Source organism: Pogona vitticeps, chromosome 4, assembly GCF_051106095.1.
Source record: "Pogona vitticeps strain Pit_001003342236 chromosome 4, PviZW2.1, whole genome shotgun sequence".
In the NCBI taxonomy this organism is placed as follows: Eukaryota; Metazoa; Chordata; class Lepidosauria; order Squamata; family Agamidae; genus Pogona; species Pogona vitticeps.
Window position 1 is genome coordinate 162460244 of NC_135786.1, and position 24965 is coordinate 162485208.

Here is a 24965-nt window from a genome sequence, read left to right on the forward strand (position 1 = left end):
GTACCTAAATGCATTCCTTCTGTATCAAATAGTAGAGTGAGGGGAGAGTCAACTGTTATACTTCCAAATTGTCATGGCTCCAGTCTAAAACATTTTTCATGGCGTCTTTTAGAAAAATAAAAGTTTAAGAAGACATCAGGTAATCCAGTTGCATACCTTTTACGTCACCCTTCTTTGGCTTTTTATGAGTGCATGATGGAGTTTTTTTTTAAAAAAAAAAATCTGGAGGTCAATACTTCTGTCTGTGTTTAGTGGCCAGAAGCAAAAAAGGAAAATAAAAATAAATCTGTAGCTATTAAAAATCTGTATAACCTATGAAATACAAAATTGACAGTGTGCTTTTAAATTCACATAGAAATCTATATTTTGCATAATCATTTGACAAACCTAATGATAGATTACACGGTTTGGGTCTTACCTTATCATCATACCCATCTAAATGAAAAGTCAAATAAGAGAACCAAAATGAATCCCAAAATGAAATGAAAGTAAGTAGAGCCAGGTAGGATATTTAGGAATTCAAAAACAGAAATGTTTATGATGTCCTGGTCATTTTACTGTAATGGCTCAGTACATCAACTTTACATACTTCACAGGTTTTTAAAAACGAGATTTTCAAGGTTTGGAATAGTGTTGTTTCAAAGAGATTTTCTTGTTCATATGCTTTGTGCAATGGCTGTTCCTTCCCAAGCCTGTATTTTAACTAGATTTCCCCTAGAAGATTTTCATGTGGTCTTGGGTGTTTAAAAGTAATATTTTATCACTGCTACTTCCAAAAGGATACCTATGTCATTCTCCAGTGAAAACAGTGACTCTTAAAGACATCAGGTAAATACTTTGTGTATGCATTAGTACGTTCCACTGAGCTCAACAGGACTTTCCTGGACAAGGAAGGAATCAAATGTATTATAGCCAAAAGGTTTTCATTTTCTAGAACAGGAGAGGGCAAACTGTGATTCTTTAGATGTAAGGCTGCTCTTCCCCATTGGCCTCAGTCAGCATGGGGATGATGAGTTTTGTAGCCCAACAACATCTGGTTATGTACATGAATTGTTACCTTTAGTTGTCAGAGGAAAAGGAAGATGAAAGGAGAAAGAGGTGGTGAATATTATAAGCCATAAAATTAGGGGTAATTGCCAAACTGACAATTGCATTAACAAATAAACATATAAGATTCATAAGTCATTAAATTCCTCTGGTGGAGAATTTTTCATGCTCAGAGCTTCTCCTGGTGCGCTACATCAAATTACTATTTTAAATTACCCTCCCTAGAATTAACCTCCAGCTCTGTCTGGATAACTCAGTGACTTGGGTACCTGACTGTGGAGCCAGACGTCTGGAGTTCAGTTCTCCACTGAGCTTCCTCAGAGAAGAGCCAGCTTCTATAGTTATGGGCAAACTGCACGGTGCCTGGGGTCCCCAAAAGACTGGTAAACCATTTCTGTGTTGTTCATACCAAGAAAGCCTTGGAAAGGCTCGCCACAAGCTGGAATCTACCTGAAGGCACATACTTAAAAACTATTTTGTTAACAGAAGAATGATCACAGATTACTTCCCTTCCCTGCATTACAAGGGACTGGCACATTCCATTTAGTCCAAGAGACATCTGAATGAGTCCCTGCTTTTCGATGTTCAAAAGGACAACCATAGTTACTCCTTTGTCGTGCTTGCCTCGAGTGCATCCTGAGATCTCTTGGGTGCTTAGCATGATCAAACTTGAGTCTGCATAACTTAAGACATTTGGCTGCCTGAAATAAAAGACAAGATGTTAAGCCCTCTATTCCACATTTAAAATGTGACACTTGCGGCTGTTACATCTTACTTTAACAATGGTAACAGGACCGTGTGCTGCACCACACCAGAGGGCAGCAGTCTAGCTTGTGTGGCCCAAGCCAGTCTGTGTGGCATCTATAGGTCTTTGCCCTGCACCACCTTGCTATTGCTACTCGCTCTCCAGTTTCTGCCATCTGAGTTAGCTGCCTCCCTCTGTCTAATGGTAGGGCCAACCCTCCTGCATAACCCATCTTCTATTCGATTCATTTTATGACTGTTCCAAGAGGTAGACAGAGCATTGTGAGCTTAGGCCCCCAGGAACTTTTCTTATCCCCGTCTCAATCCAATTTTCATACTACTTCATATTTAGCCTGAAGTTACTATGAATTCAAAAGCTTGAAGTTGCTTTGTGATATTTCATTTGGTCCTAATGGAGACATTATATGGTACAGTTGCTTCCAAATGATCTCCTAATGGGCCAGTTCAGCTGCCCACAAACTGTCGGTCATCTTGTGCTTCGTAAACTGAAGTGTTACTGCCCTCTAGCGACTACATACAAACTCCACCTTAATACAGAAAATCTCTCCCGTCTGCCACTATCAATAGCACTTCCTTCCTCGTTTTATTTTGCAGAAGGGCTTTTTGTGTGGACTATAGTTTGAATGTTTTTAATTGACTCTTCTGCATGTTGTGATCCTCTTTCTAAGCTGCTCTGATTGCATTTTATTTTTAAAAGGAGCACATAATGAATCATAGTAGTTTAACTCACATCAAAAGCATTTTGGAGACTGTAACAACAACCTCTCTGTGTTGCTTCTGCAACATTTGTTCTTTAGTCATTAAGTCGTGTCCGACTCTTCTTGACCCCATGGACCGGAGCACGCCAGGCCCTCCTGTATTCCGCTGCCTCCCGAAGTTGGGTCAAATTCATGTTGGTAGTTTTGATGACACAGTCCAGCCATCTCATCCTCTGTTATCCCCTTCTCCTCTTGCCTTCACACTTTCCCAACATCAGGGTCTTTTCCAAGGAATTTTTTCTTCTCATGAGATGCCCAAAGTACAGTATTAGAGCCTCAGCTTCAGTATCTTTCCTTCCAGTGAGCACTCAGGGTTGATTTCCTTCAAAATGGATAGGTTTGTTCTCTTTGCAGTCCAGGGGACACTCAAGAGTCTCCTCCACACCACATTTCAATTCCTCCAGCACCACAATTCAATTGTTCGGCAGTCAGCCTCCTTAATGATCCAGCTCTCACTTCCATACATCGCTACTGGAAAAACCATAGCTTTGACTATGCGGACCTTTATCGGCAAGGTGATGTCTCTGCTTTTTAGGATGCTGTCTAGATTTGTCATTGCTTTACTCCCAAGAAGCAATAATAGTAGGCATCCTTCAGTCTCAAGAGACTATGGTAGCGTGCTCTGTATGGAGGTCTTGGAACAGCGTCTAGAGTGACAATCTCTTCCACATTGAAGACAAATACAATATGTCCCCTGTCCAGCTCCCTGGTTTTGCTTTTTTCGGGATTGCCTTTTTGCCTCGGCCTGCTGTACAAGTGTCTCTTCAAATTGGGAGAGTCCATGATGCACCACCTGCCTCCAGGCTGAATGCTCAGACGTCAAGGCTTCCCATCTGTTGAGGTCCATTCCTAAGGCCTTCAGATCCCGCTTGCAGATGTCCTTGTATCGCAGCTGTGGTCTCCCTCTGGGGCGGTTTCCCTGCACTAATTCTCCATACAGGAGATCTTTTGGAATCCGACCATCAGCCATTCTCACAACATGCCCAAGCCAACGTAGACGGCGCTGTTTCAGTACCAAGGAGCAGGAGTCTTTTAATTTCATGGCCACTGTCACCATCTGCAGTGATCATGGAGCCCAAGAAAGTAAAATCTGTCACTGCCTCCATCTCTTCAGATTCACATCACTTTCCTCCACAGTTCTAGCTTTGTTTGCTGGATAGCTCAGCAGTTTAGGCATCTGGATTTCAATTCCCATTGTGCCTCCTTCACAGGTACTTGACAGAAATCCTAGCCTAATGGAGAAAGCTATGGGGAGTTTGTCCAAGAACATCTCGGGAGCCAAGGTTGGGAACCATTGCTCTAAGAATAAGAGAAGATGTTCTACAGGCTTATATTTAGACCTATGCCATGGTGCTGAATAGAATGAACCCCACTGGTTAAAGCCTGTCTGGAGCCTGAGGACCAAAACACACATTCAGGAAGCTGCATCTTTCTCGCTCTTGTAATATTTTCTCTCTATCAATATGACTTCTTTTGTCAATGTGCTTCCTCCTGCAATTAAACATACAAAGAAAGCTCATGTTTACATTTTGGTGGTAAATCCAACTATAGACAGTCTTCTGTTTTGTATTGCTACCATTTTAATTGTTATGATTTTCACAATTACACCTTTTTTGCCTCATTAGAGAGGACTGTCTCTACATATGGAACCAGTGCCTTGTTTCATGAGGCTTTGAATTCCATAATCAAAGCTTAACTGCAACGTAGTGACAATTGATCCTGTGACACTGGGTAAATAAGGAAACAAATGATCTATCATAATATTTATGACTGCCACAAGTAAGGTTCACATGTTCTCTACAAAAGGAAGTTTTGTCTGCTGTGTCAAAATAACTGCTGTTTATGAGCATTATAGAGAGTAATTTGAGCTTTTGTTCTGGCTTAAACCATTCATTGCCAAGCTCCCTGGCATGGGTTAGAGAATAGTCTCCACAAAACACAAGGATGCTTGCTTGCTTTTCAAAGGTGATAATCAGTTGTTGATTTAATGGAGCATTCTTATGAAAGAAAGAAAAAATACAGATCACCATGCTCAGAATCATACACCTGTCAGCTCATGTCAGGATCAGCCAGGATTCAAAATAAGAACTTTCTTATTGTCTATCCATATAGTGGTACCCCATGCAGCACGCCAGTCAAAAATGAAGAGAGGTTGCAACAGTTCTTCCAGATCTCTCCTGCACTCATTTCCAGCATGGTAGACTACTGGTTCCTCCTGACAATGATGATGATGATGATGACAATGACAACGACAATGACGACAATAATGATGATGATGATGATGATGATGATGATGATGATGATGATGATGATGGTGGTGGTGGTGGTGGTGGTGGTGGTGATGATGATGGTGATGATGATGATGATGATGATGGTGATGATGATGATGATGATAATAATAATAATAATAATAATAATAATAATAATAATAATAATAATAATAATAATAATAATAATAATAATAATAATAATAATAATAATAATAATAATAATAATAATAATAATAATAATGTGCCATCAAGATGATTCTGACTTGTGGTAGCCCTTCTCTAAGTATAAAATACTGTACACAGAAGTGATTTACCATTTGCTTTTTCTAGAGATGACCTGGGGCTGTGCAGCTTGCCCAAGGCTGCACAGGCTGTCTGTCTTCCCAGAAGACATGGCGGGGAATCGAACTGCTGAACCCTGCCAATTTGCTCAATTTAGTGAGCAACCCAGCCAGCTCCTCTTGATCTCGACAGATACAAATACTTCCAAGCCAGACCACAATCTGACCTTGTTTGGATACTTCTGTACTCGCTCTTATTCAGATTGCCCTGTAAATGGATCTCTTGTCTTCAGTCGGCTGTTGCATCTACCTTGAACTGAACAGTGTGGAAACCTTTTCCACTGGTGTGTGTGTGTGTGTGTGTGTGTGTGTGTGTGTGTATCTTCAATACACAACCAACTAACAGTGATTCAAATTGGGCTTTCAAGGTAAGTGACACATTTAAGAAGTGATTTTACCAGTTCTACCCCTCCAGTGAGTTTCCCTGGCTAAGCTAGGATTCGAACCCAACTCTCCTGAGTCCTAACTTGTCATTCTGTCCACCACACCAGGTGTCCAATGTTTTTATCCATACTTAATTCTAGTCCTGTCTTCTTATCCAGATTGGCACTTCAGACCCACCTGGAAAACAGTGATGTAAGTAATAAATGTGTGATATGATATGTGGGTGGTTGTGGGAGTTGTGGTCCAGAAGTGACTCTTTCAAGCTTTCATGAATTCTGTATAGACTGAGGCATTTTCATACATTCAAAGTTCTCATACCTCCTTACGTTCTGGGATATTTCATCTACCTACAATAGCTGGCATGCAACACTGCTCACTTTCTCTGTGCTGCCTGCATAAGCTTTTGCTTCGCACCATTTCACAAACAGTGACACAAAACACACTAAGCAGAAAACAAACCAAAACACTTAAGCAAGACCTTAGGTTTCGGTTTCCCTCAGGGCTGGCCCTGTCATTAAGCAGAGCCGAGGCAAAGGAGCTCAGATGACAGATAGAAGGTGAAAGCAGTGACAGACTATCAGTCCGTCCTTCTGAGTCCTCGGGCCATTTCTTTGGTCATGGAAGATATTACTGGCTATGCTTCATGGTTTGCACTGGGCCACCTTAACTAGCTAACTCTCCTGAGAGACATCAACTACCAGTTTGGCTTGGTTTTGCATGATTTGTACACTGCATTCAATGAGACTTACTCAATGATTAGTATGTAGCTTGTGTGCCTTGCAAACTGTTAGAGTCTATGTAACTATATCTTCCATATTTGTTTCTCTGTTGTCCTCTTAAACGGGTTAGACAGCAGATACAAAAAAATCCCATAAATATAAGAAGCTGCTGTTGCACAATATCAAGATGGAGTCTGTTTTGTGTGTCCTTTTCCATTGCAACCTTTACCAAGGGGCTAGAAAAGATCTACTGTATCTTAATAGTCAGTCTCTTCCTGGCTGGTTTCAATAGCTTCACTTCAGGGTTCTCAAGAATCAGTGGCTCATCAAGTTACAACATTTTTGAATATGGCCATTCTCATTAGACCACATACAATGGTCTGAATTTTTGTACACAATTTTTGTTTAATATACTGTATTTGTAACTTGTAATTTTGGTCTTTTGATGCATGTTTTACTAAATGATATAATAATAATAATCTGTTGACAGTAAACAAAAGATGATGACCACTGGTTATATCTGATTCTTCACAAAATAAACCCAAGGAAAATTTATTGTTCTACTTCTGGAGATAACATGGAAAGAAAGTCCATGCTACCTTCTACTGCAGAGAAACTATTTAAGAACCAGCACCCCATCAAGTAATGGCTGATCTACATCATCCTTCTACCTAGCAACCAGACAACTGCACCGTTTTTCCAGTTTCCAAACCTGCCCAGATTTAATGTTCAACAGTAAGTTGTTCACTTAAATTCTAACAATTGTGAAGACATCAGAAATAATATGCATCAACGCCCCTTCTGATTCACTCTTGCTGCTGCTAATAGCTTTTCTGAAGAACAGGTCTCATTTCTGGAGATGAAGCCTTGTTACATAAAAGCCTGATTGATATGAGCTTAAGGTAGGCAGAGAAAAAATGTTTGTCAAAATTTGACATCAGCTGTGAGATAGAAAAGTATTTTTGTTTAAGCTGGTGGGAGGTCATAAATGCCAGCAATGAAGATGGGAGAAAATTAAGCTCATACTTCAAGATAACTGTGGACTGATTACAGGAAACATCCCCCCTACACACAGCAGTATTGTTATGATTTCAACTCCACAACTTCAACAATCAAGCAAATTTGATTGCTTCAATCAAATCCAGTGATGGACTTAAATGTAACCAAGGCAACTGTCAATCAGAGTTCCAAGTCTGATTTAGGCTGGCTGGAATGGGAACAACAGTTGGACTAGAAACCAAACTCAGAACGGTTGCTTTTATAAAAAGACTACAATTTCCAGAATCTCCAGCTAGGCTCTTAGGTTGTCAGATCACTGTATAGAGTCAACCCCACATGTGACATTTGCAAATAATTAAAGTTGTGGAGGCATGTGCTGCTGTGGCCAGATCTGACATTTCAAGGAACAAGTGCGGTCCCGCAGCAGAGGCCACAGTCACACCTGCAGAATGTTTCCTGGTAACTCCTCATGATTTTTTTTGAGTTTGTTTGTTTCTTTTGTTTGTTTTGTTTAGATGATGCACAGCCATTACCATGCTGTCCCTACACTGAATCCAGCCCATTGGGAGGCTTCCAGTATATTTGTTCCGCGGTTCATCGTACATTACATCCAAAATTCCACCGTGTGTGCACTACTAAACCCATTCTTTCGCATTACATCTAGTGTGCAGTCAACCCCCAACCCCACCCCACCCCCAGTTGTGGTCTGAGTCGAGTCACTTTATTTTTTTTAATTCAAACTAGAGGGTCAACATGTTGATATGTTTCTGTGAAAAGAGCAGTGGTTCTCCGCCACTGAAGGTAACACAGCTCAGAAACAGGGGGGAAATGCCCCAGATCAGCATGTGGTGAGTAAGGGTGTTTTACTGATATACTGATGTGCCCACACTTTTTTTTAAAAAAGGGGGGGTGAGGACAGAGAAATGCACAAAAAGTGGAAGGGATATGCCCCGCTGCAGGGATGTAGACAAATGTACCGCATCTAATTCAACTCAAAAACACAAAACATTTTTAAAAGTATGAACCGCCATCACATGATATGTGTCACATGACTGCAACATGTCACTCCAGTCTACAGGAAGAAGAAGACACGAGAAAACAAGGGGACATTTCTCTGGTTTGACCGCAATCACAAACACTCATGTCTGTAGGTGCTACTTTATATCCAAGCCTGTTTCAGGATCCACAAGTGAGCTTACTTCTGAGCTTAGAGGCAGTTCTGGGTGAATCTTGGACTTCACCAAATTTTAGAAAAATGGGAAGAAGGACAAAATTTTGTTTGAGATCCTGTCGTTTAGCTAGTAAGATGTGTTAGAACAAGCCCATTGAATCAGAAGAGATTTGACGCATCATCTTCTCCATAAATTCCATTGATTCTAAAGGGCCTTCTCTAGTTGCAGCTTACTATACTAAAGTACTGAATCAGTGGTACTGATGGAAGAGTGGGCCCACCAAATTTTCATTGATTCTGTGGCCCTAATTCAATATCACTATGCTAAGCAATAATATTTAAGCCACTGAGTGGAGGGGCTCTCCAATGAGTTGACTAGACCCAGAGGCCTGGTTTGAAAGACCACTTTTGAGATAGGCATTTGGGTCTAACAGGCTCTCTGGAAAGTTGCAGCAGCCATTGGGGAGGTGGGCAGGGTAGCGTTAGCATAGTGGTTTGGGTCCACCTACCATCCTTCTAGTTTTCACATGCCTGCTACTACTTGCACTGTAGAACGTATAATGACTGTATAATGTATAGATTCTGCCAAGCACCTCCAAAGAAACACATAATTCATGCCACTGAACCAGGCTGTCCCTTACCACAACTTTGCCGAAAACTATGACCCTTCAATAGGTGGGCCATTTTTCCCTCTAGAAAATACCTTAGACCTTCTAGGTGGGCATAAGAAACAAATCAGCATCTCACAAATCTCTGGTGGTCCGGGGTTCTAGTAGTGGTTTGAGATAATTTCAATTAATTCTCAAAAAATCTGGCAGGGTTTTTTTTCAAAGTGCTACCAAGAGTCTAATCAAGCTGCCATATATGCCTTCTCCATCACTAACATTCTGCAAAAGTATACACTTCTTGCTAGCAATATAGGTGATGACAGCAATAAAGGACTGAAAGTATCTGCTTGCTACAGATGTGCCTCCTGACCTGTCTTAAACTTCATAAATACGCCTCGCACAACAATGTTAATTGGTTCCAAAAAAAAAAAAAACGTTCTGTGAAAACATTGTTCTGTGAAACATCATTTCCCATAGAGATCCATTGAAAACTGGATAATCCGTTCCAATTGGAACGGATTGCCGTCCTTAAGCGAAAATCTCCATAGGAAACATTGTTGTGTGAAACAATGTATCCACCATCCAAATGCATTGAGTAGGCTTCAAGGCATCTCAATGGGGGAGAAAAAAATTCACCAAAAATTAACGAAGACTCAGAACAAAGCCAGATTAAGTTTGCAAAGGTTTCACAAGCTGCACTAACAAGTCCAAGCATTTAAAACAGTTTCTGAGTCTTCATTAATTTTTGGTAAATTTTTTCCTGCCCCATTGAGATGCATAACCCCCCCCAACCAAGAAGCAGCATGGCAGCAGTTAAAAAAAATTTAAAATCAGATTTGAACTTGGGCATCCAAATCCCAGAGGCAGGCATGGCCACAAGAGAACAGCAACCATTTCCTTGCAGAATTCCACACACACAAAGCATAACCCCCCCAACCAAGAAGCAGCATGCAGGAAAAAAAATTAAAATCAGGTTTGAACTTGGGCATTCAAATCCCACACAAATCCACAGAAACCCCCAGCCAAAAACCCCCTGCAATTTCCCCAATGAAAAAAAACCCCATAACCAAAGCCAGACAGACCCAAATTCCCCCTTGCAAAAATCATCAGAGTTTTGCAATACAGTACAGTACAGATACACTGTAAAACCCATCACCCACCCAGGAGAAGAAATGCAAGCTTACCTTTGAAAGTTCTCCAGCACAGAAAGCACCCACAAGACAGAGCAAAGAGGCAAAGCCAACCTTTGAACTGCATGTGGGAAAGTAAACCCAGGATGCATGGGGAAGGTTTTTTATCCCTTCCCTGCACAGGCGCAATGCATCCTGGGTACAGGCAGTTAGAAGAACAAATTAGCATTGCCAAACAGCCACCTTTCCCGCTCTTTTTTGAAAACATCGTTAAGTGAAACAGGGGACCCAAAATGCAATCATTCTGTGAAGCATGGTCCCAAAATCGTTGTGAGAAAATTCCCCATAGGAAACATCGTTGTGTGAGGCGGCAAATTTTTCAGAAAAAGCCATCGTTGTGTGAATTTATTGTTGTGTGAGGCACTCGTTGTGCGAGGCACCACTGTACAGAAATGGATATTCTTTCCCCAGGAATTGGGAACTTATGGGCTTTCTGGTGTTGTTGGACTGCAAATCCCAGTATTTTTCACCATTAGCTGTGATGGCAAAGGCTGATGGGAGTAGCAGTCCACCACCATATTAAGTGGTATGTAACACCCCCTCCCATGCTCACTGAAGTCCAGTGGTTCCCAATCTTGAGTCCCTAGCTATTCTTGGACTACAGCTTCCAGAAATCCAGCCCAGCACAACTAGTGGTGAAAGTATCTGGGAATTTTAGTCCAAGAACATCTGGGAACTCAAGGTTGGGAACCACTGCCCTAGTCACATGCCACCTTACACAATGTATGAAAGGTAGGAGAAGCAGCTGTCTTCAGTTTATCCTCCTCACGAATGTAATGGAGGGAGGCTATCCTGACACTGTCAAGCAATGTCCAAGTTTTATTTTGTCCTTCCCCAGTGTGGAGTCCTGCAGATGTGCTGGTGTATACTAGGGACAGGAAGAGCTTTACTGAATTCATATAGGCAGCTTCCGGGAGACAAAAATTAAAAACTGGCAGAAATGTGATGCATGCTCAGCTAAACCTTCTGAACAATCTAATCTGCCTTTCTCTTAATTTTTGGAAGGGGTGGGGTGCACACAAAGTGAATAGCAGACAGTGCCTTGCAGGCTTCCATGACCATGATTCCCCCCCCCTTTTTTTGTTCCCCTCAATATTTTATTTTCTGATGGGCATATTAGATGGTTCCAGAGGCTTCAAAAGGAGTGTGCGCTGTGCTGTACACCCTTGCACTGAATAACATGTGAGCAGAAAGTCAGGTTTCTTTATACACCCCTACATTCAGGAGGAGTCAGGGAACTGTGACTGGGAATCAGTGTGCTGGCTCCTTCATAAAAATACAACATTCTTTTATAATTCTGTCTTATTGTGGCACCTAAACACACCCGCGGCCTAGAATAACAGGACACACTGCCCACTCTGAAAGATCTGCAGGTCCTTTTCTTGGTGCTTCAGTTCCCTGCAGATTTGTTTCTATGGCTCAAGCACAAGTAGACTCTGAGCTTTCTTCGTGGTCCTCTTGTTCCAGCACACCAGCATTTAGTCTCCTGATGGCACCGCTCTGTGCTAATTGGGTTCTGCTTGTAGCTGGAATGGGTTCATGACACTTCATTGTGTGCCTTTGAAAACTGAAATACAAAATTGCACGTAGCCTCTTGAGTCACATATCTTTATAACATTTAGGGATCCCGAATCTATCAACAAAAGTCTTCTGTGTATATTGCAGCACATACTGCCTGTCATAAACTTTATAATACCTTTGCCTTCCCATTCACACACCACAGCATTCGGATTCACATTACTGCCTTCTTCAGATGTAGTTAGTACTTTATCACAGTAACCTCTAATCTTATTATATTCTCTATAGCAGTCCATTTCACACTCAGAAATTCCCCCATTGTAGTCCACTGCTCTGAGAATAATTGCAACAGAGTAGTTGAAGTTCCTGGGGTGCTAGTACAGCCAGTTACTTATTCTTGAGGAGCTGGTTAAACTGTCATAGGGATCTGTAAATTTCCTCTTAAAAACAAGTACCGAATCCTTTGCCATAAAGAAACTTATTTAGTAAGATAGTAAGAGGAACCAAGCAGCTTCACAATTGAAGACAACATAGGATTGTTTGTTTGTTTGTTTTGTTCGATTTCTACCCTGCCTTTCTCCCTGTAGAGGGATTCAAGCCTCTTTACAAATGATTTAAAAACAAAACATGAACAACTGTCCCCTTAAAGTCCCTTCCTCAGCGGTAGAGTGCATATTAAAAACCAGCCTGAAAATGAAGGTCTTTGCCTGTTGGCAGAAGGACAAAAGGGAGACCACCAGCCTCATCTCCCATGGGAGGGAGTTCCATAGCCTGTGAGCAGCCACTATAGAGGTCTTCTCTCGTGTCTCCACCACATAGGCCTTTGAGGATGGTAGGACTGAGAGAAAGTCATGCCTCAAAGATGTGAGGGTCTTGGGGGGGGGGGTTGGATATGAAGAGGTATGGCCCCCTCTGTCATTATTGAACTGTTTGGAATATGCTAACATGGGTCAGAATGACCTGAAGAAAGATCTGCCAAAATTGAGGATCTCACTGCATCTTCTCCTGGACATACTATGAAGTCCCGTGACCTACTCATTACATAAAGCATTGGTCCCCAACCTTGGGCCTCCAGATGTTCTTTGACTACAACTCCCAGAAGCCTTCACCACCACTTCTGCTGGCCAGGATTTCTGGGAGTTGAAGTCCAAGAACATCTGGAGGCCCAAGGTTGGGGACCACTGACATAAAGGATAAAAGGGGAGATAAAATATGGTAGTAGGTCTCACTCCAGATCAGTATAAAGAGATATGCAGGGCAACATGGAGACCTCCCTCTCCCACTGCCTCTGTCTCTTGCTCTCTTCAATGTCAGTGCCTATAGTTCTTCTCCTGCTCTCTGCTTTTTCCAGCTGTTCTGATTTCTGCTTGGGTGCAGACAACTGGACTGCCTGACTCATGGCACTGGCTGGGTGCAGTGCTTCAGCTCTCCACAGAAATTTGGAAATATGGTCTTCATATACAGTTGTTCAAGAAGTAAACAAGTCAGAGCACTAGGCGGGAAGAGAAATGTTTATTGAAGCAGAGAGAGGCCAAATTTTTAGATAGGACATGGAATGAATTTCAGTTCAAATGACATCAATTGATTGCTTTGTCAGTGCGGTCCTGATGCCACTCAAATTTTACTAATGGTTTTCCTAAAGTATATAGATTTTAAAACCTGTTAAGATTTCTGGGTTTTTTCCCAAGTTATAATATTATTTGTTGATTGAAGGCAATCTTTTTTAGTATGAGACATCAAAATTTTATGTTTGTGTTCTTTTGACACTGGCAATCCTTTAATCATCAAAATTTGAACCTTGAAGAATAACAGTGCCCAATGTAATGATCTGATTTAGCTCTCCTACTTAACCTAGCATCACTTTCATAGCATATTCCAGCACCACCTCCTACTGCGCTTCCCTTCTAAAACAAAAATGCAGTTGCTAGTCACGCCCACAGCCCTACAACATAGCCAGCTTTTCACCTCTATTGATCACTTTGTGCTCTCTAGTCAAATGTTGGCAGGAGATCCACATCCAGGCACACCACAGGAATAATGATAGCAGCCGAACCTTTTATTTTATAGGCACATCTGTTTGGTTCACTACCTTGTACTTGGAGAGAACATAAGCTGTGACAAAAGCCCAAGCTTTTGTTATGGAAATTCCACACAGAATTTGCCCAGGAATGGGGGAGACCATTCACTAGAAACTTAAATTAAGTTCATCTAATTTCAGGTTTATCCCACTCTAGCTCTCTAGGAGATACATTGATCCCCATCCTTATGCCTTTTATAACAAACTCTACCCCACCCCACCTCACCCCATGCAGTTTCTATCTGAGAATTATTCTTGACATTCTTCAGAAGAAGGTGTCTTGAAATACTCACTCCACATCAGGGACTGGAAATATTACTTTCTTAAACTGCAACTCCCCAAATCTCCTTGCCAGCATAGCCACAGGTCATGCTGTGTAGAGGATTCTGTCAGCTGAAGTCCAAAAAGTAAACTTCCCTCACTGGAATATAGCTGGCATATAAGTTTCTTACCTAGCAAATGGGACTTTTCCCATTTAATGGAAGGACCTGTCTCTCCTTTTGCCAGTCCCATGGATTTGCTTGAGGAAAGTCCAACTTGGCTATTTTTGTTCAATTCAGTTAGAGCACTGGTTCTTAACCTTTGTTACTCAGATGTTTTTGAACTGCAACTCCCAGAAGCCTTCACCATCAGCTCTGCTGGCTGAGGTTTCTGGGAGTTGCTGTTCAAAAACACCTAACAAAGGTTAAGAACCACTGAGTTAGAGTATAAAGCTCGATTCTCTTGAGTCCTAGCAACAGATGGTGCAGCCATGTTCTCAGCCTGCTTGGTTGCAGGCTAACTCCTTATTACTTTTGGGTGAGAGCAGTATTTTGCTAGGCTAATACAATGAGCCACTTCAGGATTATCCCAAGGTATCAGGCTGCCTGAGGAAAAGGACAACACAGTGTCTCCTCTGCAGCCTCAGATATAGGACATGGCTGAAGAGGCAGAGAAAAATGTATTTGAACACTGATGATGGTTTAGTGTCTTCTGGGTAGTTCAGAGAGAATGGGCATGATGTCTTCCAAGTAAGAACAGTCAGTTCAAGTTTGGTAGATTGCTGCTACTGCTGCTCATCATCTGCTATCTGAAACAGTCCATTCACTCTGCCTAACAGTCAATCCAGCCCTGTCTGAAAGTTGCCTCTCTATGAGCACCTGGGCTACTCCGCTATACTCCACAAATTAGGAGAAGTCATCCTGGTAGCATCCAGATGTTTTGGATTTCAACTCCCATAAGCCTCTACTAGCAGAATCAATGATCAGGGATGATAGGAGTTGGAAACCAAACAATCTGAAGGGCTTACCTTTGACCCATATCCATATAGAAGCTGATCCGCAGCTTCTCCCAGTTAGTGTCTTCAAAGTGTTTGCCCAGGATGTCTCCATGTCTGTTTTGTTGACTGGGACTCCTTTTGGAAGTTCATTAGACAGTCTCTTAAGAAGGTGACTATAATGGCAATTTTTAAAATCAAAGAGCAAAGAGAGAACTGGAGATGCTATTACATGCAGATCAGAAGAAATGTGTGGACTTAAAGGAAAACTGCCGAACGATATGCCAGAGATTGTTTATTATAATAGTTCATTATAATAGTTCCCTTTACCTTAAAAATAACTAGAACAGCAAAAATAGAATAATAACACCACACACTGACTTGTTTTTTCAGATGCTGAAAATTCATTGATTGCTACTTACATCCCTGCATATGTGTGTAGAGTCTGTTAACTATGTAAATATAATGGAGACAACCTTTGCTGCAGAACAAGAAAGCAGAGAGGAGGGAGAGAGAAAGAGAGAGGTGAGTCACCAAGGTAAAGAGGAGAAGCACACAGTACTTAACAAGGCTCCTGGACTGGTGAAGCATTACTGTGCATCAACAAGTAGATTTGTGATTGTTTAAAAATCGTTTTAAAAGGAAGACCAGAGAGCTAGAAGGGTTAAGTATGTATTTTATTAGAGAATAAGCCCCACAGCTAACATGCCCTGGATTATGGAGAAAGCCAGAGAGTTCCAGAAAAACATCTGCTTCTGCTTCATTGACTACACAAAAGCCTTTGATTGTGTGGACCACAGCAAACTATGGCAAGTTCTTAAAGACATGGGAGTGCCTGACATCTCCTGAGAAATCTATGTGCAGGACAGGAAGCAACAACCTCAGATATGCAGACGATACCACTCTGATGGCAGAAAGTGAGGAGGAATTAAAGAACCTCTTAATGAGGGTGAAAGAGGAGAGTGAAAAAATGGTCTGAAGCTAAACATTAAAAAAAACCTAAGATCATGGCCACTGGTCCCATGGAAGAGATGGAGGCAGTGACAGATTTTACTTTCTTGGGCTCCATGATCACTGCAGATAGGGACAGCAGCCACAAAATTAAAAGACGCCTGCTTCTTGGGAGGAAAGTGATGACAAATCTAGACAGCATCTTAAAAAGCAGACATCACCTTGCCAACAAAAGTCCTCATAGTCAAAGTTATAGTTTTTCCAGTAGTGATGTATGGAAGTAAGAGCTGGGCCATAAAGAAGGCTGACTGCAGAAGAATTGATGCTTTTGAATTGTGGTGCTGGGGGAGGCTCTTGAGAGTCCCCTGGACTGCAAGGACAACAAACCTATCCATTCTTAAGGAAATCAACTCTGAGTGCTCACTGGAAGGACAGATCCTGAAGCTGAGGCTCCAATACTTTGGCCATCTGATGAAAAGAGAAGACTCCCTGGAAAAGCCTCTGATGTTGGGAAAGTGTGAGGGCAAGAGGAGAAGGGGATGACAGAGGACAAGGTGGATAGACAGTGTCATTGAAGCTACCAACATGAATTTGACCAAACTCTGGGAGGCAGTGGAAGACAGGAGGGCCTGGTGTGCTCTGGTCCATGGGGTCACAAAGAGTCGGACATGATTTAACGACTTAACAACAACAAGCCCCACTGAAGTCAATGGGATTTAATTCTAAGGATATATAAGACTGTGGTAGATGTGAATTTGACTTTTTCCTATCACATACCAGTGATGGGATAAGTGCAAATTCACGTGTAAAACTGCTCCAAAGAGTGGACAAGAAATGTCTATTTATTACAGATTCTGTCAAATGAGGAGCAAGAACATCCTTTCCAAAAATATCTATAGGTCTGTGTGCTGCGTTGTTACTGTACTTTTGAAGGTTTATTCACACAGTTCCAGGATGCCTACTACCCAAAATTGCAAAAAGAAAAAGAAATTGAGCAGAGATTATAAGAAGAGGTTAAAAGTGGGCAGACATTGAAAGCCATGATGCAGCCCCTCCAAGGATCTTCAAAGCTACCTTCAAACAAAGCCTAAGAGCTTATCCTTCTGCCCAGAAGCAGAGGAAAAGGTTGCAGTGTGTGAGAGATGAGACCCTTCAAGGCTTCATAATGACTCCTAAAACTCAGTGCTGGTGAGATGAGCAAGTCCCATTCAGTACCTGACAGCTAGTGTGGAGAATAACATACAATCCTCTTGTTCCGCCCACCACCTTTCTTCCTTTGTTTTTTGATAGCAAGAATGAATTTGCAGTCTGTAATTAGTTGTTTTGAATATTTGCAAAAATGAATTTGCAACCTGTGATTAGTCATTCTGGAATCTTTGCAAAAACCAAAACAGAGGTTTGTCTCTGTCCATATTGAATTAAGAGAAAAGAGACAGTGCTTGTAGCACAGTGGGCTTATTGGCAAGTCAGTCCCTTAGCTGGAGTAGCTGGCAAGAGGAAACTGCTTAAAACTGGGAAAAATCAGGGGGTGGATTTCAACAGCCCTTTACATTTGCTTCTTTAATTGCTCTCTCTCTCTCTCTCTCTCTCTCTCTCTCTCTCTCTCTCTCTCACACACACACACACACACACACACACACACACACACACACACACACACACACTGCAAATACATATACATCTATAAGGCTTATATAATAGAGAAGGTGCAAGAAAATAACTGTGGAAAGGAGTGGAGTGAGATGCCTATCTAAAGCAATTTATGTATGAGTTATATGTCCTTTTTTAAAATATATATTTAAATTCCCAATACTATATATCTTACTCTTTCTGCAGAAGAGGGAGAGATTAAGAGACAGCAAGAAATACACACATATAAGAAATAGACAGTGAATCATTAAAAAATTTAGGATCCAGCACTTAGAATCACAGAGTAATTGAGTTGGATGGGGCCTATAAGGCCATCAAGTCCAATCCCCTCCTCAATGTAAGAATCCAAGTCAAAGCAGATGATTGTCCAAATTTCTCTTGAATGTCTCTAGCGTTGGAGTGCTCACCACCTCCGGAGATCATTGGTTCCATTGTTGTACTGCTCTATTAGTTACGAAGTTTTTCCTAATATTCAGCCTAAATCTGCCTTCCTGTAACTTGAACCCATTATTACATATCCTGCACTCTGGGATGATTGAGAACAGATCCTGCCCATCTTCTGTATGCATAGCTTTCAAGTATTTGAAAAGTCCTATTATATATCTCCTCAGTCTTCTTTTCCGTCTGGCTAAACATGTCCAGTTCTTTCACTCTTTCCTCATAAGGCTTGGTTTCCAGTCTCCTGATCATCCTTGTTGCCTTCCTCTGAACTTGATCCAGTTTGTTACTGTATGACTTACTGTATGATTTCTCTATAGACTTCATCTATGGACAGTCAAGAAGGCATGAGCCTCACTGAGCTTATTATTTTGATGATTTGCGTGTGACTCAGTCAAGAGGCGCAAAAGCAGGAGGGGGGAATCACTGAACAGAATAAAGCATCCTAAGGGGATTGTTTCATGTGATAAGAAAGGTGATTTAATGTCTGTGTTGCATATTCTTTTTCTTAATGTTTTCCTTCAACAAATACAGAAATCTGGTATTTCATTAATAGCTTCCTCTCTTACCTTAGGAAAAAAATGTATGCTATGTAACTGATGCCTGAGGTCAAGAATTCCCACTTTTGGGGGTGGGGAAATAAGGAATAAGGGGAAATCTTTGTTGGAATATATTGTTTGAGCAGCTCCTAAGGACCTGCTGAAGTTGTGCTCTGATAAGTCTGGTGTCACTTAGCTACACCGGGAAGCTTTCATTGTTAATTGAGCCACTCAGTCTTCCAGTGTTAACTAAAATCTTTCTAAGCATTTTCAGCTCTGTTTATAATTAAAGATGTGTTTTAACAAAAACAAGACAAGCAACTGCTGTGTGGGTGGATGCTGAAAACGATTATTCACACAGCAAACTTATCTCCCCTGTAATTCTGTAAAAAAAAAACCCTCCCCTCAAGTCTTCCATTGGAGAAGTTATTAGAACAAAACTCCTTATGTGGGATATGCAAACTGAAGGCTATAGCAAGAAGAACGTCAGCTTTGAAGCATGATGATTGTGTGGGCAGATCCATCAGAGGCCGGCCAGCTGCGCAGAAAACTCCAAGAAGAAATGGAAATGCCTCAAGCACCTGCACATCAGCTATTGAGGTAGCACGATCTCATTTCAAACAGGAGTTAAGAGCTATTCATTTTCCTTAAATAACACCTTGAGATTAAAAGGGAGGCTTCTAGGAATGAATGAGAATTTCATTTCAATTCACGTCTGATAAGGATTTGCCGAAATGCACACATTCCTTTGTTGTTAGGGGGGAGGAGACTTGAGGGCTTAGAAAACAGAATTTGAGAGAAAGTAAAACTGATAGATGTATCTGTCCGGACTTTGAACTTTGAAAGATGTGGGTTCGTGTTCCTTCCTATATGATAGTGTGATGAATGATGGTGGCTACCTCCTGTTTTCTAGCAGACTCCTAATCTTGAACACCCAGAAGGCACGCAGGTACAATATGGACGCCTCCATAGTAGGAACAGCAGAAATCCATTTGGCTGATGCAGAGGAATTTTGTTTCGGTTCACTTTTGTGGAATTTATCAAAACAGACTTCTTTTTTTTCATTTTGGAGGTGGAAAGAACCTGAGGTTGTTTTGTGTCACAACAAATGCCAGAGAAGCACAACTGACCATTTTTCTCATCCTCAGACATACCTGGGATGCTCTCTTAGAAATACTGCTCCCCATAAGAAATCATTTAAAAGTCCTGTTCAGCTATAACACCTGAACAAGATATGTGAATGCATGTAAGGAACACAGGGCCATGCATATCTTTCTTGTCAGCTCTCTGGGGTGGTTTTTTTTTTTGGTTTTGTTTTGTTTTGTTTTGTTTTGTTTTGTTTTGTTTTTGCATTGAGTGGGCAGGCCTGGGAGCGACTTCTACTTACATTTGCTTGAATGTAAGTTGACCCTTTCCATTCAAACCTCTCCAATCACCTAAGACTTCTTCTTACATTAAAATGGACTAGTTTTTATGCAACAAAAGGCAATATTCTGTGCCTTCACTGGTACACTTTCACCCTGTCAGAGGCCTAATGGATACTAGTCATAGTGGCTATGTATTAACTCCAGTGTCAAAGGCAGTATGAATACTACTTGTGAGTACCCTTGCCCTCATGTCCAGCTTGTGGGACTCCCAGAGGCATATGACTGGCTTTTGTGGGAAAATACATCTCACAGCATTTTGATATGATCTAACAGGTTTTCTCTTCTGTTCTATGAGGTCTAGTCAGCACTCCATGTAAACTCAGAAGGCATGTGTTAACTTGGAATGGAGTCCTGTGTAATATATGGATGATCCATGGCTGAACATGTTCTAGGAAGGAAGGAAGGAAGGAAGGAAGGAGGGAGGGAGGGAGGGAGGGAGGGAGGGAGGGAGGGAGGGAGGGAGGAAGGAAAGAAAGAAAGAAAGAAAGAAAGAAAGAAAGAAAGAAAGAAAGAAAGAAAGAAAGAAAGAAAGAAAGAAAGAAAGAAAGAAAGAAAGAAAGAAAGAAAGAAAGAAAGAAAATGTTCTAACAGCACTGGTGTAACAAATACATTTTGGGGGCTGCCTACATTGGCCATTTACCTCATAATTTGCATCAGATAAGGCACAGATGAAATCAGTTCAAAAACTAGTGATTACATGACATATTATCTGCTCATTAATATTTATGTTATTTGCATGCACCAATGGGAGATGGTGAGGGCCAGAGTTAGTGGGGAGTGAGAAGAAGAAGGGAGGGAGGGAGGGAGAGTAGGTGGTTGAAAGTGAAGAGAAATGGTTGTTTTAGTGGAGAGTTCATGATATTGTCTGGACTGTTATCACCTGTAGCAATAAACAATTTGTATTTGGTTCTTAAATGATACAGTACATCGCCAGGACCTCTGTCATTAATAGTAAATAAACTTGATGTAATGGTTGTTGTGGGTTTTTTGGGCTCTTTGGCTGTGTTCTGAAAGTTGTTCTTCCTAACGTTTTGCCAGTCTCTGTGGCCAGCATCTTCAGAGGACAGCACTCTGCTCTGATGTAGTTTGCTTGGGAGCAGAAAATTTATGGTTGTGAGATAGGCTTTTGTCCTATTCAGGAGTTGGGTGATTAGTGTGTCTTGTTGTGATAAGGAGGAGAGATTATCTGTCACTGTGATTGATGGGTGTCATTAGCTGGTCTTTTGTGGCTGGGTAGAGGTCGTTGACGTTTTGCACGCTGTATTTTTCAGAGCTGGAAGCCAAGTTTTGTTGAGTTTCAAACTTTCCTCTTTTTTTGTTGAAGTTCTGCTGGTGCTTGTGGATTTCAATGGCTTCCCTGTGCAGTCTGACGTAATGATTGCTGGTGTTGTCCAGTATTTCAGTATTTTGAAATAGATTTTCATGTCCAGCTTGTTTTAGGGCATGTTCAGCTACTGCAGATTTTTCTGGTTGTTTTAGTCTGCAGTGTCTCTCATGTTCTTTGATTCTGGTGTGGATGCTTTGTTTTGTGGTTCCAATGTATACCTGGCCACAACTGCAAGGTATCTGGTATACTCCTGCAGTGGTGAGGGGGTCCCTTCAGTCCTTTGCTGACAGTAAGAAGGGATCTCCTCATCACTGCAGGAATATACCGGATATCTTGCAGTTGTGGTCAGGTATCAACTGGTGGCAGCTGAATGACACATTGCTTGTGCCTTTGTTTGGTGAGACAGGTGGGAACATGACAGCTCAATACAGGGAATCCTGGTGGGGAACTGTCCTTTTCCAGAGGGGAATCATGCTTTTTCAGTCAGCCAAAAAACACAGCTTTCTCTGCCTCTGCTGACACCTACAACACAATCCTGTAATTGTTTGTCAGCAATTTCATCCTCAGAAACCAGCAGAGACCCAATTTGAATAACTACAGATCACAGTGGATCACAGCGTGTTTCCCTCAGGGAAGCCTTGAGGACAGCAGGAGAATCATATTGGCCTGATTATGGCACCCTAGATTCTACTTGCCCATGTCTGAAATCATATACAAAAATATCTTTTGCTTATTAAAAGCTAACTCTAAAGGTTCTTCAACCATTTCAGAATGCTTTAATCATGATTCATTAAAAGCAATTTCATAGAAACAAAATTTAAAATGTTCATTGAGTGCCAGTGTCTTGAGAAAGTTTTTCTCTAGCAGCCGCACTGCAAAATGGCATCCGACAATCCCTAACTCACAGGCTGAAGGGTATGTCAAACCTCTTCCTGACTCCATCCATGTGGCTGTCCCTGCCAGTTATAATTTTATAGAAAATGTTCATCTTTCAAAACTCCTTTATGTGGGAGAGTATGACGCAAGGGCAGTACAACCTCAGTCAATAGCATAAATGGTTTCTCTGGCAACCAGCATCAAATTGCCTTCCATTTCACACATGGCAACTAAAGTGTAAATGCAGCTATATTTAGATTACAGGTTGACTATAATTTGTGGATTTCATTGGAGTATATTTACATACATGGTGTCAGCTGAGCCAAGGCGCCAAGGCACTCAAGATATATTTTGATCTTCCATATCTGTCCTTTTATGGCATGGGAAGAGGAAAGGTAACTCCCAGAGGAAGTACAGAAAGGCCACACCAACATCCATTTTACTGTGGTGTATCTTGTTGTCAATGGGATTATATGAATACAATTTTGATTCATCCTTTATTGGTCCAGGGACCCAGCAATCAAAAATGCTACATACTGTTCTATATGTGCCGCTTAGATTTTAGGAGTAATATTTATCTATAATGAGTTACTGGTTGGGTTCTTGGGGCATAAAGACAAATGTCCTGTAGTTACTTTTAAAAGTTACCTTTAACAAACACTTTTGCATATTTGGACAGATGTTTTGTGCCATTCTCTTAACAGTCCTAAGAGGGGTTTAAAATTAAAAACTAATGAGCAAAGCAACACAACAAGCAACATAACGATTTTTCTCCTTTCTCATTAAGTGCATATATATGCAATTCCCCAAGCTGTAGTTCTGCTTCTCAGAATTTTCTAAAATGTGGAAATAAACTGGCAAAAGTTTTTTTTTATTTAATTTATATGCCGCCCACACTACCCAAAGGTCTCTGTACTGGTATGTACTGGTATTTAACCATGTACTGGTATTTCTCGCATGCTATGCTTATCTGTGACCAGCCTTTGCAGACTGCTTCAAGATAAGGGTAGCCTGAGAGTCTATTAGGCACACCAAACATCATTTCAGGGCAGAGATTGGCCTTTTAGGTCTTTTCTGTGGATGCTATTGTTCCACATTTTCTCTGGGCCTAGGGCATAGTCACAGCAGACACACTGAAAAATCAAGGCACATCTTTTCCTTGTCACTGAATAGATGGGGGATTTCCTGGGAATCTCACTGTTGCAGCTTTCCGAAGAGAAATTGATATGTGAATATAAGCATAATGAATAGTAATACCATTGCTTGATATGTCTTAATAATACCAAGGTTTTTTGGGGGTGGGGGGGAAGGTTCTTTTGTTTATAAAAATTAGGAAAGGAATTGACTCTGCATCTCAGTGAAACCTTTCAGTGAAATTGCACCTTGCAGCCCTTGAATCCTATTCCCACCATACTTTCTGTTTTGCCTTGCCACCACGTTTTCTACATACCATGCTGGGTATTTTAGTTTACTGTTGAACCATTTTAGCATGCTGAAATCCATTTGTAGTTTAGAGCTGGTGTTATGGTGGTATAAGAGGTGCATATGGCCACATAGCCCAGTTCCGGAGTGTCTACCAATCATACACACCAGTCTTTGACTAAGAAGTTGCCATTGGTATATAAAAATAACTTATAGTGAGTTTGAAACAATGGTCAAACTGGCCCTTGTAGAACCAGTGCAGTTTGTTATAGGAACCAGAATCCATGAGAGAGGTGAACATCCTGAAGTTCATTGGTTTCCCTGAACATAAGACACATCTAATTCTCTGTTAGACTGCACCCAGAGTGTTGGACATGGACCAAGACTGGACTATGAAAAGCCAGTCCACAAGCAGGATATGACCTGAACAGTCCAGTCCTGCTGCCCAGTAAGTGGAACAGTATTTAGAACTGTGCTGCCTCAGATCCTATAAGTCATAATGACTACTTGTCATTGGAAACTTTATCCTCCATGAATTTATCTAATATCCTTTTAAATCCACTACCACTATATTTTGTGGTAGCAAAATCCATACTTAACTATGCCCTGTGTGAAAATCTATTTTCTTTGGTAGACCACACATTCCACTGGTCACTTTCATTGGATGACCCTGAGTGTTTTCTGTACTATTCCCTTGGTCTGTGTAGCTATTTTTAAAAATAAAGATTGTAAATGCATTTTATATTGTAGAGATCTGAATAGTTAAATTAGATAAGAAAAGTGGCAACAGGGACAAAAATACAAGTCAAACTGGACATTACTTAAATATGTGCCCCCAAAGCTCCATACACCAACATGGTGCCAGAGCAAAAGTTGCTTGCCGAAATGCCCTACAAAGTCTCTTTAATTCCCAAAGAAAATAAATTTCAAGCCATCCCTATCTCCTACAGTCTTCTTTGCTATCAGGGTTGAAGGCGCGAAGAGAAGTATCTTCAAAGATAGAATGTCAACACTAAACAATAAAATAGAAAGATAGGTACAGATACAGAGTATCAATGTGAGGAATTAGCCCTCAGGTTGTCCTTCCTACATATTTATATCAATATTCTGTTTGAGGGACTATACCACTTCATGTTTGGCAGGGGAGGCTTTCTTTTGCTCCCAGCACTCTCACGGGCATGCTCAGTGCAGACAAAGAGCAGAGCCTTTTTGGTGGCTGCTCCCAGGTTGTGG

At 41.2% G+C, this 24965-nt stretch overlaps 1 long non-coding RNA gene across 1 annotated transcript in view; it reads left to right on the forward strand.

The window, feature by feature from the left end:
* Positions 1-13136: 13136 nt before the first annotated feature.
* LOC144589223 (uncharacterized) overlaps positions 13137-24965 on the forward strand; it is a 46713-nt gene continuing 34884 nt past the window's right edge. Inside the window, exon 1 of the long non-coding RNA XR_013545207.1 lies at positions 13137-19280. This is a non-coding gene — a long non-coding RNA (uncharacterized LOC144589223). The remainder of the gene's footprint in view (positions 19281-24965) is intronic.